Genomic DNA, 16,394 nt, shown 5'->3' with positions numbered 1-16,394 from the left:
GTAGTAGAATTCAACAATTTAAAAGTTCTGTAAAGGATGCTAAACCTAATTTTTTTAACCATAGCAACCATATTTGTTTACATTTGAAACTTAGCAGAATAGTGAAATAAGTCTTTTTGCACCTTCAATGTCTTTTTGCCGAGTGGGACCAAAAGGAAACTTTTAGTTTTGTTCACCAAAAAATCGGCTTTCTTGAATGCTGGCGGAATTTCTTGTTATTGCGTAGAAACTGTAATTTTTATTGTAAAAATTGTTTTTTAATTGTTTTAACTGTATTTGGTGCTTTATTTTTTTCTATATCATTAAATGTTTAATGAAGATATTTTGAGTTTTATGTATTTTTGTCTTGTCATGAAGTGAATTAAGTGAATGAGAAATATATCTCTAATAAAATTCGAGTAAATAAATTTAAATGAAATGCAGGAAAAAATGCGTATAATTTAATATTCCGTACATGGAAGTCATTTGGCGTACACATCAGTTTTTTGTTATACATGAGAGTGTGAAAAAAAAAGTGTAAGTTAAGATTTACTTTTGAAATGAGTTTTTATTCTTTTCTAAATTTTCATAAAAATTTATTAAATACGTATCAAATCTTTAAATTAGGCGGCTAAATTTTTTACTGGAGGCAAAATTTGTTACTTATTTTATTATTATTATAAATTCCACAATATTCGTCATTCCAAGTCTATAGAATTTATTTTCATCATTTTCAGGAAATGTGGAGCTGATGTAGGATTTATCAAATTAGAATGAAATGTATGTAATCTGAAGAAACTTTAAACTCTGTAAGGATAAAGACTCTAACAATTACATTGGCGTGTTATTATTATTATTATTATTATTATGTAATTAAAGTAGGAAATGGTCGATGAAAATTTGAGAAATTCGTGACAGGATCGACTGCCACAAATGACTGATAGGGACCTTGGATTCAGTCTCTCCATTTAAAAAAACCTAAATATATAATCTTGGTTGGAATGAAATACAATACATGAAGAAAATAAATTCTCCTTACTTGCATTATAATTAACAATGGCAGGTAAAAAACCAGGCAGATAAAAACGTTCAAATATCTCGATAAGCTGTGTTCTCAATAATTCACGGTACTTGGGGTTCTATTACCTAAGGATTAGCTAATGCAAACATTTAGTTATAAGGATTATATCCACATCTGATAAAACGCGTAAGTTATTCATACCCGAATTGCGTTTCGTTTTCTAAACAATTTTCCCCATTCCAGTCACCAAGCGCGATGAAGGAGTGCATATGGCAACCTAGACTTATTGTGATCTATCAGCTGAAGGTTTCGCATGCAGCGCCACCTATGAGCCGGAAATTGCACTTGGTCAATGAATGAGTCACTTATGCGGTGTTCGAAAAATGTGTATTGCTATTAAGTTAAATATTGTGGTTTTAAGTTTAATTTGTTTACAAGATTGAGTAATCGAATTTAAGGTCATTTGAATTATTTTGTACAGGATTTTAAAGTTAAAAATCAGCCAAACGCTCAGTTTCTTCGTGTTAGAAAAATACCATTATATACAGGCGTTTCGAGATATATCCCGAACTCATAGAAAACTTGCTCATTAAATTAGTTTGTGTATTTAAATTTAATCAACTGCGTTGGTACATTAAATATGACAGTTAAAAATTTCTTTGGAACGTAGGCACGTAAAATTCCCTGTTGCAATAAAAGGCAAAGAAAAAGACTTCCAAAAAGAAATTCTCTTCATATAAAAAAATGCTGAGTAAGAGAGGAAGCGATTTTGGAAATAATATCTTTGCCACGTTCGCCGTAAATAAATGAGATTAGGATTTATTAAGATTTGATATTTATTAAGATATGTAAAATACTTCATTACCGATACAGATTTAAGATTTAAATTTTTTAACGTAACTATCTAAAAAATTGAAGTGCACATTACATCTTGGTTATTTAATTAATAGTCTATTTAAATACAGCAAGTGACTTGCAAATGGTTATTCTTGACCGTGGTACATATCATTAACCATCAAAAAGAAATAATGTTACTTAAGAAGCATATGCATGATTTTTAAATTGCTGAGCTTCCCCCCCCACATACATACACCCTACTAGTTGCCAAGCGATTAAAGACTTATGAATGCTGGTAGTTCATCTTGGATTTGAAAACAGGCAAACGGGCTCGATGCATGTATTAGGTTAGATTAGTCGGATATGGCAAAGCACATAACAGCTGTCTACTTAAAAGGGAGGTATGCCTTCGTGGAGTACTTTCTAAGAAAAATTAAGTCGTATTCACATTACACATGAAAGTTTGTTTTATTCGATTATAGTAAATTACTCGAAGGCTATCTGGGAAAGGAAAAGGATGCCTTCATGGAGGTTTTTCTAAGGAAAACTAACCATTACACATGGAGATTTGGTTAATTTGATTATAGCGAAGCACTGTAAGGCTATCTGCTTAAGGAAAAGGATGCTTTCGTGGAGGACTTTCTAGGGAAAACTGGCTGGTATTTTGAAATTATTTCTTTCTCCATCCGATGGAGTCAATTTTTCTTTTATTATTTATTGTCTGTCGCCGACTAGGTCACGTGACCGGCGGCAAAGAAAAAAAATGCAATAACTCTTTCACTTTGGCTTTGAGAGTGACGCTTGAAATGATCTTTCTTGGCCGCATGGCGGTAATCAACAATTATAATAATTGTTCTTGATAAAACTAATCTTGGCCTATGATGGGGAAATTTATATTATATGTAAATTTCGTGTTTTAAATAATGTACATAGGCTCTTCATGAAATATTTCTGTGTTTCAACTGGAAGTTCTTATTTTCGAGTTGAGTCTTTAAGTGAAAATGGTATATTGACTCTTGATATACTCGTATATTCTTGACTAAATTGACGCTCTCCCAACTCGTGAATAAAAGATAATCGTGAATCGTAATCATAACGTTCAAGTTTATACATGGTATGCACTTTACTCATTGAGGAAAACCCCATGCAGCCAGCCCGTTTGCCGAGATTCGAAACCAGACCGAACTACCAGTGCTCAGCGATTTTACCGCTTGGCTGTTACCCATGAACGAATCATGCAGCAAGGCCGTTGGTCTAAGAGCGAACTCAGGTCAAGCTTCCTATGCTGTGATCTTAATCATTCGGCCACTTGTGCATCTTAATCATTAATCATTCGGCCACTTGTGCCATGGATCTTAATCATTCGGCCACTTGTGCCATGGTTGAATTCCGTGGTTTCCTATATTGGAAACACAAGCAATTGTTTTCATTCAATTTCCCGTTTTTCATTCGCAGGAGACTTAAGATAGTTTTATTATGGTAGTGTTCCTCAACTACCACATAAATATGAATGACAGCCTCTTCGGGTTGTTTACAAAGCATATATTTCAGAAATGTTTATATAATAAGACTTAAGAGAGGGGAGAGCCGAAAAAAAATTATTAATGTTCTTTAAGTCTTGCAAATGAGTTATTATAAAATACAAGGAATTAATTATTTTAATACTTATCAAAATTTTGTTCTTATAATCAACAACACGCATTCTAAAAATTCTACTTTACAAGTGTTTTAAGTACACACAGCATCTCGTATATTATGCTTTTCATAACCTATTTTATAGTTTTCCACTGCGAATAATTCCTGCTTAGGTACTTTATAAATGCATTTGCTAATAATACTTTTAATGTATGTTTACAATTAAATGTTAAATTCATTATATGATATATTATTTAATAGCAAGATTTTTTTAATAGTAACATTCCTAGAAATTTATGAATGAATATATCATTTATTTACAGATACATTTATAAAAAATTTAATTAATATTTATATATATAGTTAATTAGAAAAAAATACACGTTTATTAAGAAGATATGTGTAAACAAATACTCCTGTATATTTAAAATTTCTCCCTCGATATGTGCAAACTTTGCTTTCTGTGCATTTGCTGCGTTTTCCCAGTTACATAATTTACAGTCATCTAGCATGTATCTGAATTTTTATGAAACATGTATAAATTGAATAAAATTTACATGCATTTTTAATGAACTGTTAATAAAAATATACTTTTAATTGATTGTTCTTAAACTGTCTTAACTTCAACCTCACAAGTTACCGAGCGATAAAAGACTGGTAAATACAGGTAGTTTCGTCACGGTAGTTCGTTAGAACGCAGATAAATGCGCTAGCATGAATGAGAGTCAATTTACCTTAAAATGTTCTCCACCAAGGTGGTTTGATTTGGTTTATTTAATCATGGCAAAGCGCACTAGGGCTATCTACCTAAGAGGCGGGTTGCCTATGTAGAGGACTTTCTAAAGGAAGCTGACTCGTATACGCGTCACACAGTGGGAAAACCATGAAAACGTCCATGCAGACAGCCTGTTCTCCTGGAATAGAACCGACGTCGGAACTACCAGTGTTCAGCGATTTTACCGCTCGCCGGTGGTGGGCTCCTCCACGAAGGCATCCCTTCTCTTAGGAGAACAGCTTTCGTATGCTTTGCCATATTCAAACAACCGAACCATCTTTTTTACTTCACGGATGCAGTTTGCTGTTAATGAAATTCTCGTTATTTTAAATATTTAACTATTTGAGCCACTTTTCATAAACATTGATGAATACAGTGCTCTCTGCGTAAGCTGTTCTAGATAGCATGTTTCATTTATGGTTTGGTTTATTAGATTACGGCAAAGCACTCGAGGGCTATCTGCCTTAAGGGAGGGATGCCTTCGTGGAGGACTTTTTAAGGGAAACTGGCTCGTATACACGTTACACACGAGGAAAACCACGAAAACACCCATGCAGCCAGGCCGTTCGGCCGCGGGATTTGAACTTCGGACGGAACTACCAGTGTTCAGCAACGTTACCGCTCGACCGCTGGTGGGCCTTTTGTTTCATTTATGAAGCATCCGTCTTTTTTCTTTTCTGTTGTAATATTAATAGTCTATTAAATTCCTTTCAAGTTCCTTTCTCGATAAAAAATACACTTTTTATTCCTGATATATATATATACGTAATTTATACACGTAAATGAACTAGAACTTTATAGTATCAAATGTGAGCGCTGTGGTCTCCTTTCATTGATAATTCTAGTCGCATTTTAATAGCTATTTCTGTATATTTCAAGAACAATTATAAACCTGGATTATTAAATTACCTGAATGTATTTCTTGCGTTTTTTTATTATCCTTGAAAACTACTTACATTTGGTACACGATTCCTTTAAGAAAAGTCAATGCATTAGTAATGTAATTTTTCTTTTCATTATGGTTCATTTATAGTTTTCTCGTGTTTACATTTTCTTCTATTTTCTTTCAGTTTACACCTACATTTTACAGTCATATATTAACAAACATATAACATTATTATTCATCTGTTTCAGGCATAGGTACAAAGGTTTTTAAGTGTGTGTATTAAGTTTAATTTTTTCCGATTTGTTATGGTAACATTTTATTTATTTTTTTATTTTTTCACAAAGTCAGGAAATTTAAACTAATAACTTTATTATCTTTTGTAATATTTGATTCAGTTATAGAAGTAAATCTATGTTTGCCTTTATTGCATATATTGCCTTAAGACAGCACATTAAAGACATGCTTTATGTTTAGGTACATGTGCTTATACAAACAGATGCAGAACTCGAATATGACTCAAGGCAAAATCTTTCTTAGGATTTTTAAATTAGTTTTCCAGTTATTTTTAAATTCTAATTGGTGAGGGGGTCTTTATTTTATGCAAAAGACACTATACGACGGTATCCTTTGTGTCCGTAGAAAACCAAAAACTCCCATTTGCATTCATCAGTAGGAAACAGAACCAGGTGGAACATTTTATCTTAAACTAGTTTGCCATAGTCACGTGCTAGGGAACTGCTGAAGTATTTGTCCTTCGTCACCCTCAAGCTGTGGTAGATAGCATCTTCAGGATTTGATTGTATAATAACAGAAACACAGATGTTTTAAAAACCTGTAATACAGGCTATATTGTACACTGCCTATAAGTGGTAGTCAATATTTTAATAAACAGAAGATAAGATGTTAGGTATTTATTAAACCATTCGAAGCATGATAAATATGTCCATAACACAGAGCTTTAAAAAAAAATCCAAACTCACAGTGGCTCACATTTATTTTAAAACACTCATGTTTGGTATAGATTAACTAATTTTTTCGAGTAAGAACGATCCATTTTCTTCATGCTTCTGTAAGAACTGCTTTTAATATAAATTTAGAAAAAATGTACTGTTTATATTTATTATTTTCTTCAACTCACGCCATATACTATGTTCAACACAATTTAAGTTCGAAGAATATAGAACAGTGTTTTCATAATTTCAGGACAATTGTATAGTAACCACAGGCGAACATTTAAGGCTGTATAATTTAGGATAGTTGGCCTGATCAGTGTCTTTTGTACTACAAGTTTTCTTGCAGATGTTTTCAAGTCTTCTGATCCATATTACTAAAAAAAAGGAAATTTTTTATCCCAGAGGCAGCAAAAGATACCAAAACCCTTGGACCTCCACCCAGGGCTTAATTTCTAAAATTAGAAATGCCGGAGCCCTATGGAAGATAATCAGAAAAGAGGAACAAGAATAAATAAAATGACTAACAAAATATTAAAAATTAAATAATTAGTCCAAAGGGGCAATTTGCCCTAAAGGACTATTAATTCGTTTTGGCATTTTGCATCGAAAACTTTAAAAGGTTGTATTACTTTTCAAATAGTTGCCACCATATATTATCGCCCTGTCTTATAGGGGCCCACCAGCGGCGGAGCGGTAAAGTCGCTGAACACTGGTAGTTCGGTCCGAGGTTCGAATGCCGCGAACGGGCTGGCTGCATGGGCGTTTTCGTGGTTTTCGCCATGTGTAACGTGTATACGAGCCAGTTTCCCTTAGAAAGTCCTCCACGAAAGGCATTCCTCCTCTTAGGCAGATAGCCCTAGTGTGCTTTGCCATAATTAAATACACCACACCCTTAAAAAAATTAAATAATGAAGAATCTGCATAAATGTATGTATGTTTCTCCCACTGTGATAAAACGACGGTACCTAGAACCATCAAATTTTGAATAACGTAATCCTGCACCGAATATGGGCATCTGGACGCCCAAATTTGGAATTTGTTTTATTACCGATTTCATGTTTTGTAACACTTTACCGAATTTTTTATTAACAAACTCAACGATTTCAAAGCGAGCAATGGCAACACTGTACGAAAAAAAATATTTTTTTATCGCCAGCGCGCGAGACTGTATGTCGGAAATTCTAAGCATATGCTCATTTTAAAATTATTTTGTGATATTGCTGTCGAACTGAATTTTATAGTTTGAGTGCGTAGAATATGATATTTAATAAATAAAGGTAACACACACAAACGTTAAAAAAAACGCCCCTTTCGAAGTAATTTAAAATCTGAAAACTTTCAGAATTTTTTGTTATTATTAAAATCGTTAAAAAATTCGACCTTCATTCAAGGGTTTGTTTTCTAAGGGAAGAAAGGTAAGCATTCAGAAGTGAGAATCGATTTTTAATATACATTTTTTTTTTTAAATAATACCTTAGAGTGCAGATTTCTGCTGAAACTGTTGTTCAATTACATAAAGAATTGATGGAGCCTTCTTATTCAGCGCTACGACTAGAATTATGATTTATTCCACAAACTATGAAGCACCGGCCCAATTTAAGCTCTGCTTCTATCTTCGTATTAACAGAAGGGAATAGGTTTTTCGAATTCTTCATTTAGCTTTGGCGTCGCAGCAGTTCGCCCGCCGAACCCAAATATATTACATTTTGATTATGAGCAAATATAATATAGTTTCAATAGTTAACAGTTCCACGCAATTTCCACTTTTAATATATCAAAAATAGTCAAGGATAACCAAGGATTTGTTGAATATTCTGAATATTTTTATCATCTTTAAAATCGTGAATGTTAAACAGCGATCAGAACTTGTCGTTAATTTGAAGCGCCTTCCCATGTTCACTTTATAAGGTATTTCTCCCGCCCTCTTGGCATGCCTTCCTGGAGTGGTAGTCTGCACGCTGGGTGCGTATTCCAGAGGTCCGCGGTTCGATTCCTGGCGAAGGCAGTGCTCATTTTTCATCTTTTGTACTTCAAAAAAAAAAAAAAAATCCTAATGTCTATACAACTTCACATATGGAACTGCTAATACTATATTTTGCCAAACAGGTAGTGATTTCCAAATGCAGGTAATTGTTCTTATAATGTACATATTTTGCTTCAAATGAAAAGTGTGACGAGAAACATCGTCTTCCAAAACATTTCAACGAAACTGTCGAGTGTACGAATTATTATGTAAGTTACTGATTAATACTTTTGGAATAAAGTGTTTTATTGCAAAAAATATTTTTATGATATATATTTTCTAGAAAGCAAGTCTTAAATAGCGAGAAAGTAATTAGTTAGGAAAAATCTGGAGTCTGTGTTTCAATATATAGTACAAGATCTATGCAATTAAATTTCTAAAATACAAGACTCCAAAAAGAATCCTTCAGACTCCTTCAAAAATTTAAAAGGTAAGAAGAGAAAATACTCAAAATAATACTTCTTTAGACAGTCTTTTCTTTGATTTTAAGAAATTAACTTGCCTCTTTGTAAACAAAATGCACTTCTAATGGGTTGCATAATTATCATAAATATGATAACTTATGCTGAACATGGTTATAATCATTCTAATTTATTCCGAGTTAGCGAAGATTTGTGGGAAGTGCCAATTGACTCGCTTCTTACTACAACTGAATTTTTATTTAACGAATGTTTGTTAATTTCGTTTAATTATTATTTTTATTCTACGGTCTTGACAATCGCTGCAGATTTTTTTTAATGCTCTGTTCCCCCCCCCGTCTTTACATTTTTAACTAAACTCTACAAGTAATACCAGTAATACAAAAAAATTAATTAAAGTCAATATTCCTTAAACATAAAAGTATTAACTGCTTAATAATAAAGGCAGAAGGTTCAGATTTAAGGTTTAGAGATCACAAAAACCATCAAATTAAAGAATCCAAACAGGTATTCATGACAAAGAAGACATTTATGACTACTTAAGAATTGAGGTTGATTTTATTGTTGAGTTTATACGATATGGCAAATTAGGAGATGGCTATCTGTCTAAGGAGAGGGATGCCTTTGTGGAGTATTTTCTAAAGGTTTGGTTTGGTGTGGTTTGGTTCATTTTAGTTACGGCAAAGCACACTAGGGCTATCTGCCTAAGGGGAGGGATGCCTTCGGGCAGGATTTTCTAAGGGAAACTGGCTCGTATATACGTTACACAGGGGGGAAACCACGAAAACGCCAGTGCAGCCAGCCCGTTCGCGGGATTTGAACCTCGGACCGAACTACCAGTGTTCAGCGACTTGCTCGGCCGCTGGTGGACCTGAAGGACAACGGAAATCGCCAAAATGGATTAATTGTAACAAAAACAAGAAATAGCGCATGTTTTTACCTTAAAGTGAGGGGGGATATGTAAATGAAAGTGGAAACTTTAAAGCAACTTTGAGATGGTGTAGTTGATTTATAGCAGGAAATAATTTAGTTCTACGAGAACAAACAAAAAAAAAAAAAAAAACAAACTTTAGTAAAAACAAACTTTTAGCCCGATTTTCATTACAGAAACATAATAACTTTTTGTTCTTTCCTATCACATCAAATATTACTATAGTTTCATCCATATTTTTCAATATGTGGGAGTAAGTATTTTTTTTTTTTTTTTTTTTTTCCTTCGTTGGACAATAACATACTTCTGGAAACTTATCAATTTTCTGTCCAAATCTTTTGGAAGCCTTTGCGAAACTTTTGTTTGTTCTCGTAGAACTAAATTATTTCCTGCTATAAATCAACTACACCAACTCAAAGTTGCTTTAAAGTTTCCACTTTCATTTACATATCCCCCCTCACTTTAAGGTAAAAACATACGCTATTTCTTGTTTTTGTTACAATTAATCCATTTTGGCGATTTCCGTTGTCCTTCAGGTCCACCAGCGGCCGAGCGGTAAAGTCGCTGAACACTGGTAGTTCGGTCCGAGGTTCAAATCCCGCGAACGGGCTGGCTGCACTGGCGTTTTCGCGGTTTTCTCCCTGTGTAACGTGTATACGAGCCAGTTTCCCTTAGAAAGTCCTCCCCGAAGGCATCCCTCCCCTTAGGCATATAGCCCTAGTGTGCTTTGCCGTAACTAAAATAAACCAAACCACACCAAACCAAACCTTTAGAAAATACTCCACAAAGGCATCCCTCTCCTTAGACAGATAGCCATCTCCTAATTTGCCATATCGTATAAACTCAACAATAAAATCAACCTCAATTCTTAAGTAGTCATAAATGTCTTCTTTGTCATGAATACCTGTTTGGATATTTAACTACCATTTCCTCTTTCTTGAAATTAAACATAATTCGAAGATAAAATGCAGGTGAAAATGTCAAAGAGCAAAAACATTTTGATCAAAAGAACGGAGAAATATGGTTAGGATGAAAAGAGTCATTTATGGTGCACATTTGCCTTGAATTCAAATGAGTTTAAAAATAAGCTACGACATATGGATAATAGTTTGAAATCTTTTGCAAATGTAAGGAAAGTCTGATTTTTGAATAAGAAGAGTTAACTTGTAATCATTTTGAAGCAAAACTTAAAAAAGACCTATCTGATTCTAATTTTAAACCGATTGAGTGTCTGTCTTCGTGAAAAATTATATTCGTCTCCTATTTTTCTTGGATTATAGATTTTGGAAAAGGAAAATGGATCGTATCTCTCACAAAGCCAAAAATTGTCATTTAAAAGTAAGATAAGCGTAGATAATTTCATTTATTGTTGTTATTGAATGCTTCAGTTTTCTTTTTATTTTGATTAGAATTACCAAAGAACTACCTTTTCGCAAAGTTAACTAATTACTTTACTAACGAAGTATTAACTAAAAAAAAAAAAATTTGCTCCTAAAAATAAGGGTATTTAATCGCCTTCGAAATCTATAGAGTTATTTTAGAATCTAATCTAAGTTTGTTTTATGTCCAGTTTTAGTTTTCACATAAATATGCTTCTCTTCCAATTAAATTAATAGATAAATGTTTTTAATTTCTGAATTAAAAATACATAATTTATTGAAATAAAATTTTTAGCCCAAAAGCGCTATTAATTTCGTTTTACCATTTTGCTTTGATTCACTATAAAAGACTGGATTATTTTTCAAATTGTTGCCACCAAATATTGGAGACCTGCATTATATTGTTGCGTGGCTATGGATTCGTAATAGATTGAATGCACAAGTCCGATAATCGATTAATAAAATTTATTATTATCAAAAGAAATATATCAGAATGATGGAATTTTTCTGAGATATTCGTACAAGTATTCACAATATCACACAGTACAATCAGCATTAATACTTCAAACTACTAAAAACGTTAAAGTACAAAGCAATGCAAAGCGCTATGGAAAGAGAAAGCTAAAACTTCAATTTATCTCAATTGACGCGGAACTACAACTCGCATAACTAAGCAACTACCTAAACAACTGAACTGAGATTCTCTATCTTCGGCCTTTTATAGTCTTCAACCGGTCGCGAGGTAATCAATAACATTTATTCAATTTGAATACAAATTACCGAGATAACCATTTACTCAATGTTAAATATACATGCTCGTGTATTTTTACTTTTCCGGCATAGCTTTTCTTAAAATTTGTCTCGCGTTCCATTGCATGGGTAAATACAAAAGTTTTAATTATAATTCTGCTAAAATTAGCTATCTAAATACAGAATTCGTAACAATATTTAAATAAATTAAATAGTGAAGAATCTGCATGAATGTATGTATGTATGTTTCTCCCATTGTGAAAAAAAGGGTACCTAGAGACATTAAATTTTGGATAACGTAGTCCTCTACTCGAATCTGGGCATCTGAAAGCCTGAACTTGGAATTTGTTTGACTATCCATTTCATACTAATTCAGAAGTCAAACAACAAAAATCAACGTTATATAATTTTAACGCTGATTTTTGTTTTGATTTTTGTGATTATTTGATCGTTTGATTTTTGTGAATAAATTTTATATCCTCTAATTTTATCTTATAGTGTAACGCCTTTGCGTTGCTACGCTACTAAATTAATACCCAATAAGAAATGTAAATCCATTCGGCCTTTAAAGAAATTATGTTTTAGTTCTGGTTTCATCAACAGATGGCGCCACTTGCTTATTGCTGTCCAGGCTTTGTTATCTTATCTAGTCATTATTTCCTATCTTGTTCATTTGCGGTTTTGCAGCTGAGGATGGTGGTTCGGTAAAAACCATCGAAACTAGTCCTGCGAAAATTTTGAAAATATAACGCTGATTTTTGTTGTTTGACTTCTGAATTAGTATTTATTCGGCGTGTTATTATGTCTTAATTATCCATTTCATATTTTGTAAAACTAAAGAATTTTTGATTAACAAACCCAACGATTCCAAATCATTCCATTGACATTAACATAGCGTGCCTCTTCAAACACGGATATTTTTTTGCGCGAGGTTTCTTTACATTCTTTACTTTTATTATGCTGATAGCTTAGCAACGAAAACACGTTACAATATCTAACGGTAGTTTGCTTCGAATGTCTGCATCACTTTTAAAATCCCGTTTTTAATACCCCGCGAAAAAAACGCCCCTTTGGACGAAATATAAAATCTGAAAGTTTCAGATTTTTTTGGCTAATTGTTGGTTATTTTACTTGTGAGACTTGTAAGATATATGCTCATGATTCATGATATTTATATTTTTTTAGTAATTCACCTTTAATAATTTTAATTTAAAACAAAGCAATTCATAATAGCTCATCTACGTTCATTAATTGGACCTGAAAAGGATTTTTTAAGGACCCATATTTCTATAAATATATCAGTCATTTTAATGCTACAAAAATAATTTAATGATAGATACATTCTACAAAAATAATTTAATGATCGATATAGTCTATAAAAAGCTATTTTAATGTGGATCTGTTTATGTAATGTTAATATAAACAGTCAATCAAATGGCTATTTAGTTTTATTAATATCATCAAGAATACATTTTATATCCTCTAATTTTATCAATTTTGATCTTATATTGTAACGCCTTTGCGTTGCTACGTTACTAAATTAACACCCAATAAGTAATGTAAAGAAACCTCACGCATAAAATATCTTCGTTTGAAGATGAACGCGCTAATGGCGAGATTTCTTTAAAAATTCATTACAAACATATAAATATATCTGGTGACAGTAGTGGGATCTGAATCTACGCATCCAAAGAGACTGGTGCTTAGATATATTTTTTATATATCTGTAATGAAGTTTTAAAAGAAATTGATTTTTGATCGAACAGCAAATTTTATGCACATAGCAGCGTAGCAACTCAAAGACATTATAAATCATGGGACAAAACTGCTATACTATTTATTAGATGACGGTTAAAAATATGTATGATTTTAAATTTCTATGGCTTATATTCGTTATATTTCTTGTTTGCTAAATGATTTTAAATAATAATAATAATTTTGTTTGCAAAATGCAATTTAAAAGCCAATACATTAACGAGCATGGAATGTTATCCAATCTTTTGAAACTCGAAAACTGAACTCAACAGCGTAAACACTTTTTCATTTTAGTTAAATTTACTTTTTTTTTTTTCGCAACGTCTTCACCATTAGCATACATCCTCCTGGGGCGTCTTCTTCTTCTTCTTTTTCTTTTCTTTTCTTTTCTTTTTTTTTTTTTTTTTTTTTTTTGTCTTATAGCTGTAATTGGAACTTTTACTTCCCATAAGTTTGGGAAATTCTGCATGCTTCGATGAGTGCGGTCAAAATTGAAGAGCAATAAATTGTCGGTGTTTTCTTAAAAGGAAAATTTTAAACCGAAAATAAACCAAATAAGTTATTTATGGTGGTTACCATCTCCTCTAATAGCTTTATGTAAAGCTAACAGCTGCAAAGTCTTACCAGCTTAACGAAATTTCCATGGAGATTGCTTCATTTTTGTTCCATGTGGTGTTTACAAGCGCTGAAGTGTATTAAGCTTTAAGCTTTTCGAATACATCTTCCCTTCTTGCAAAAGAAAAGCAATATTCGCAAATAAGTAACTTCAATGTCGCATACATAACGACGGTGAAAAGCTTACTTTTGTATTTACAATTCTTTACTTCATATTCTTGTTGATACTCTTTTGACCATTGGAAGCATATTAAATATATATGCATACCTTATCATTAATCCCTTCAATCAATGGGAATTTTTAACTAAACTCTGATTTTTAATAATTTGCCGTTGCCTGTTTCCTGAATTACTCTGAAAAGCAAAGGTAATCTTTTTTTCGGGAAGAATTCTCAGGACAATAAAGTAGAAATGCAGTTTTCAAGCCTAAAAAACAAGTTGAAACCAAGCCTTTCTTTATTTTCTAACGATTTTTAACCTTAGAAAATAAGGAATAATCTATTTTGTGTAGTCACTAGAACTTTAACTATTGCATTTATGATATGTTATTCTTTGATACAAAATAAATAAATAACAAATATTTTCTTGCAGTTTTAGTACAGGGAAGGAAGTAGAGAAAATGAATGATAAAAGAAGTCGGAAATTAACCAAAAAAAAAAAAAAAAAAAAAAAGTCAAAGGGTAGAGAAGTAGAATTATCATGAAATACATGCAATTACTATATTTCTACAATTATTGTTATTATTAAAGCTGAATGCATGTTTACTGAAATGTTTGAAAATTCCAAAACGTTATTGTCTGATATTTGCTACTAGCATTAGTATGAATAATGAAAGCTAAGTGATTATTTCAATGCGTGTAAAAGACATTTATCAGCATTAGTAGATGTGAGTGCAGAAATTTTTATATCCTGCATATACTGCAGAGTTTCTCAAATTGTGCATCGCGACGCGCTGATATTCTGCTGTTAGCTCGATGAAGAAATGTAAAGATTTTACATCATTATAGATAGAACTATAATAATCAATTTTACGATTATTACACAATGTCTGGTATTCATTGTCCTATTATGTAATACAATACAAACATGAAAAGCTATTGTTGCGTGCGTACGGGTTCGTAATAATTTAAATGCACAAGTCCGATGAAAAGTGAATAAAAATTTATTATTATCGCAACAAATAAAACGAAATGCTTAAATTTCCTCAGATATTCGTGCAATATTGCAATATCTCACAGTAGTTACCTTTTAAAATTTTCAATAGATCTTAATTTAAAACAGAAAAACATAAAGAAAGCTAATCCGATCTCGCCGCGAATTCGCTAACAACAACAGTTTTCTAAACAACTCATAAAACAACTGAGCTGAGATGTTCTTTCTCTGGCTTTTATAAGCTTTTTAATCAGCCCGAGCATAGTCTGTTATTTTCTCGATTTTACCCGAAAGGCAAAAGCGTACAATTACGAGATATCTATTTATTAAATGCGCGTGCTCCTGTATTTTTATTTTTTTCCGGCGTAGCTTTCTCTTCAAATAAGTCGCGTGCAGCATTGCACGGAGAAATCAAACAATTTAATAACAGTTCTATTAAAAACGAGCAGCTTCGCTGCCAGCCTTCGTCTGGCTTTTAAATGTACCGGAGAAATGGCTGCTGAAGGGAACATCAAACGTTAAATTTAAAAACTGCGTAGAATTTTACTCTGCAGAACAACTTCATAAAAATAAGTTATTACGTATAACAAAGTTACAATGAAATAAGCAATATCCCTTAATACAAATATTAATTATCCTAATAAAAAATTAACCAACTTTCCGTTGAAGAAAAAAAAATCATGCAAAACTTTTCAATATCTTACAGACAGTGAAATAAGCAAAAGATAACATGAAAGAAACTCAAAAAACAAAAAACTCCGCGCACAATTTTACTCTGCAGAACAACTATATCAAGAAAAATCAAGAAAAATGTATTATATATATAAAAAATGACAATGAAATACGCAAATTAAAAACAGTGACATAAGAAATACAATGAAAAATTGTTGCCAAACCCACATTTCTAAAAGAATGAAACTATTCAAAATGAATCGATTTCATCAAAAATCTATCAAAAACAATAAGAAAGGAAAATTGTCGCCAAAATCACATTTTTAAAGATGTGAGATGTGAGAAGTGTACTCGGAAGCTTCATTTAAATTTTTTTTAAAAAAATACAAAATATTATCATTTTTCCAAAATTCTTTTTGTAAAAGCACTCGCAAGGATGAAAGATTAACGTGTCCAAAAATCAAAGAAAAATAAACTGTACATTTTTTTAAATAAACGTTTTTAGAAAAAATTCCGCTGAAAAGGTGTTAAGCTCTCTTTGTTAAATAAATTCGTACTGAATCGATTTAATGAAACAATAAATTTATTTTAAGTTCGTAAAATAGTTAAATG

This window comes from Stegodyphus dumicola, chromosome 12 (genome assembly GCF_044657685.1).
Source record: "Stegodyphus dumicola isolate Sdum_Otavi_A_Nest chromosome 12, ASM4465768v1".
NCBI classification, from domain to species: Eukaryota; Metazoa; Arthropoda; class Arachnida; order Araneae; family Eresidae; genus Stegodyphus; species Stegodyphus dumicola.
The sequence above is the reverse complement of the archived record's forward strand: the minus strand, read 5'-3'. Positions refer to the sequence as shown.